The sequence below is a fragment of the Musca autumnalis genome, unplaced genomic scaffold, assembly GCF_047663935.1.
Source record: "Musca autumnalis isolate F117 unplaced genomic scaffold, ASM4766393v1 scaffold_4, whole genome shotgun sequence".
NCBI classification, from domain to species: Eukaryota; Metazoa; Arthropoda; class Insecta; order Diptera; family Muscidae; genus Musca; species Musca autumnalis.
Window position 1 is genome coordinate 86,807,085 of NW_027411977.1, and position 4,671 is coordinate 86,811,755.

Sequence of the window (4,671 nt, forward strand, 5' to 3'; positions counted from 1 at the left end):
TGCAATTCCATTTGAAAAAAATTAAAATTTTTTTTGCGAGCACATCTACGATTTTTGGTTCAAAGGTTGAGAAAAAAATTCTGGTTTCAAATCTGTTACACAAAATTGGCGTATGCGCGCAAACGTTATGGCGGTTTTTATTCTCTAATAAAGAAAAATTATTTTAAATTTTCTTAATTGTTGTATTGAGAGAATGTAAGCATATATCAGTGACAGCATTTGATATCCATCCTACCATAATTTCTAAAATATTTATTTTCGCGGAAAATCAAAAAAAGAGCTACAAAACTCTGGGAGCAAATCTATATTATACTTCCTCAGTGTCCGTATAAACCTCTAAAAAATAAATTAAAGCGGCCATTGTGTGCCGTCAGTTGCATCTCACAATATCAAAAACCAGAAAGTGGGTAAAAGTCGCGCAATGTGCATACGATTTTGATGCGCATCCGGTTTCATTAGCGCCCATCAAAATTACGTCAATATACACCTATTTCAAATAGATTCTTCAAGAACCGCGGATGTGCCTCCACATTCTATTTTGCGTAAAAGACCCATATTACTCGCGTATCTCTGTAATTTATGATACGAGTTTTTGCAAATATTATAATCCCGTATAAAGGATTCCATTTATATAAAAATTTAAAAAAAAAACAAGTAAAAAAGTATGTAACCTCAGCCTATGTGGATTGAAATAGTTTTTTCCCCAAACAAAAAAAAAATATGAATTTTGGGGGGTTTCAAAATGTTGGACGTATGAACCGACAAAAGTTTGGATAGGATTAAAGCACAAAAAATTGCGGGGATAACATAATATCGCTGTAAACAGGGCCACTAGGAAACCCTTCGGTAAAAATGTCCAAAGGATCCCCGAACAGACCCTTAACCACACAAGAATTATACAGATTGGGCCCAAATTAAAACATAAACTAGGTTTCGACAATATTTAGAGATCCAAATTTTGGACCAAATCGGTTGCTACGTCTATGAGAAATCGCGCGTACCATTTTAGCGAATATTTCCAAATTTTGTGGGGGAGGTACCGGAAAAAGTGGACCTATAAGCACCACCTTCGAATTTCATCTAATATTCGAAGAAATATTACAATATCCAAAGTGTGGACGAACGCAGTATTCGGTTCGAGCTCTCCAGCCACTACAAATGCTGCCATAGGGGTTTTTTACAACTTTTGGGATAATTTCACAAGAAGTATGGAATTGGCCCTGAAAAAACTGGTAGATATGTGTTAAGTATGGACCAAATCGGTCACTCCCATCAAGAGTTATCGTGCGCACAAATTTTCGAACATTCTTGAACTTTTGTGGGGGAGGTACCTGAAGGAGTGGACCGACATGGCTTATCTTCGAACTTAAATTAAGTTTGCACAAAATATTACGAAGGCCACATTTTGGACCAAATCGCAGATCCGTTGGAGAGTTATCTTGCGCTCCAACCACTACACACCGTGTCATAGGGGTTTTTGTAACATTCAGGCTATTTTCTCAGGAAGTATGGACTTGCCCCTGATGAAACGTATACCGTCGTATGGGGGGCAGTGAATACAAGTTGGTACAACAAAAATCAAAGCGATTCGAGAGCAGGTCCTAAACTGAACATTTGTGTGGGAAGTACCCGAAGGAGTGGACCGATTTAGTCAATATTGGAACATTATCTAAGTCAGGTAGAAATTTTACCATGTGCAAAGTATGGAACAAAATCGGTTAATTCATACAAGAGTTATCGTGCGCACAAATTTTCCGAACATTTCCGAACTTTTATGGGGGAGGTACCGGAAGGAGTAGACCGATATAATCCATCTTCGAACTTAAACTAAGTTTGGACAAAATATTACGAAAGCCAAATTTTGGACCGAATCGGTTGATGCTTTCGAGAGTTATCGGGCGCTCCAACCAGCCAGAATGACAGACGAACGGACATTGCTAAATTAACTCCAAATTGTCTGAAACACCCAAACAAACAACCTTTATTTCGATATGAAAGTGCATAAATGCTGAGGGTATAAAAATCGCGGTTTAGTACGTGGTTTCTCAAAATAAATTTTTTGCTGATTTTCCTATTTCCAAGGTATCTATATCCGCGGTCATAGTGGATGGATTCCATCGCGGAAGGGCTCATTAGGTCCGACGCGCAAAAAAAAAACTAAATTCACGCGGGGTTCAAAAGAAATTGGATGGCACTTGTAAATTTTACACGGAAAATATGTTTTTTTTTTAAGAAAATTCACGCACTAAATTTTAGCCTTTAGACTCCAATTACTAGGATACTGTAAGGAGCACACTCATAAGATATACATTAAACTACGTAAAATCACGAGTTCTATAATCATATTATGAGTTTTGAATATTTTTTTGTTGCGCGTCCGGATTATTAAAATAATTAAAAAAAGAAGAAATTCTGGCTTCAAAACGTCGCATCAGTTTTAGGTGGATGCAGTGTATATATCGAAAAATCATACAGTAGTATCATGTTGCGCATGGAGTATTCTGTGATTCTTTCATTGGGCATAAGTCCATAAAATGTAAGGTTAAGCAAGAAATCGGAAGGAAACATAAAAAAACTTGTTGGCTTCAATTCATTTTTCTACATTGATGCCAACACAGCTTCCACGTAAATTATTTTTAATGGTTGACATTATGGGATCCCTCCTAAAACACTTGATTTTAAAGAATTTCAGTTATGCTATATAGAATATTTTAACAGCTCGCGAATTCTGAAAAGGTGAAACTCGGATTCATCTATTGCAAAAAAACTTTGGTTTTTACCATATACTTTGTATGGCCGGAAATGATTATTTCAATTCCTTATAAACGGAAAAACACACTTAATATACCTACCCTCCATACTATGCACAGTGGTGGCACTTACATGGGAAGGTGTGACAAAAAATACTTCTAAATAACACTGTGCAACATTTTTGAGATAATCGCGTGCAAACAACTTCTGTCCAGAATTTTATGAAAGTAGAGGACCAACAGGCAAAAACCGTATTTGGGTTTTGTTTTCTTAGATCGGGTTCGGTTTTTATGGCCTCATCTAAACCTGGTTAAAGATCGAATTTTTAAGACAAATCGGGCCTGTATCTCTGAAACCAATACGAATCTTGTTTTGACATCTGCAGCAAACTTGTAGATAAGAGCAAGAAGAAAATATTTGGAGGAATAGTGAACTCGAAAAACTGCATTTATTGCCTCAAATTTTATAATATATCTAAAAATTCTATAATTTGTGTATATTTCGCAGCGTATCTCTCAAATTTTAAATTTTTCTTGATGTTATCTTTGGGGAAAATATTCTCTGGAATGTAATACACAACTCTTCAGAACATTATATTGTTGTAAAATGCCTCTATCGCCTTGTTTATAGCAAATTTTTCAACAACAATTTGGTAAATATTTCAATAATTCATTGAAATCCCCAACATGAGAATAAACAGCCTGTGTGAACATTGTTTGAAATAAGTTTTGTAAAAGGTATGTTATGAAATACCCCTTAAACAACGTGAAATAGCCATTTTAGAGTTCCAGAATGTTCTGAAGAATTGATGGTCACATTATTTGGAAAATTTTTAGAATGGTTACTTGTTTCAACTCCCAACAGTTTAGTTGTTACTGACCAGAATTTCAGAAATTATGTAAACTTTTCTATATTTTAACGAGTTTGATGAGCTAGATGCAGCTTTTCCCAGTTCATCTGTTTGACACATAAGTTCTACTACTTTAGGGCTACATTGCTGAAGACGGCAAAGCAAAATTCTTATTAGTTTCGGAGATAACGGTCCGATCTCTGAAAAAAGGGCTCATTTTAGGTCGGTTTAGATGAGGCCATAAAATCTAAACCCGATCTAAGAACACAAAACCCAATTAAGGTTTTTGTAGTCTCAATATGTATTTTCAGAAAATGTCCATTAGAAGTTGTTTGCATTTCCAGTGTTGCACAGTGTAATATATCGACCTAAAATTTTTGTCTATGGGTCCTGGTGTCCTAAAAATACTCTAACAAAAATATTTCAGTCCTAGGTCCAAGTTTTCGCGAGGTTCCGAAGTAACGAATCAACCTGAATTGAAGTATTTTACTGTTATCAACACTTTGTTCAACCGAATTTGCTGCAATCCGGTACCAGGCGTTCTTATTGCATAGTAAACCTCACCGCGAAAAATTGTCAATATTGGTCCATGATTTGGTATACTTCTTATATGATTTATATATCGATTAATTTCGACAGCTTTTAACCAAATATTCAAACCGAATAGGTTTTAGTAATGAACACCACTTTATAAAGAAACGTGATATCGGTCCACTTTTGACCACAGCCTCCATATACCCTATATGTTTCCATCATTTTTCGGTACTTCATAAGATTGTATCACCGTCTTCTTCATAATTACCTGTAATAATGTATTTTTGATTATCAGTGCGGGGAAAATCTCCAAGTTTTGGCGTGGTCCAACATTAGGTTGGCCCAAAAACGAAAAATTATTTATTAAAGTGAATATCCCCAAAACGTTTTCTTTTTATTTCACGAGTTTTCAGTGCGACTCCAAGTTACCCTGACAACAGAAATCGCTTTTAGCACAAAATATTATATTGAACGTACCTATAAGAAAGGATGTTAAAACTACTTAAAAACATTTCATTTTAACATAATTTTTTCTC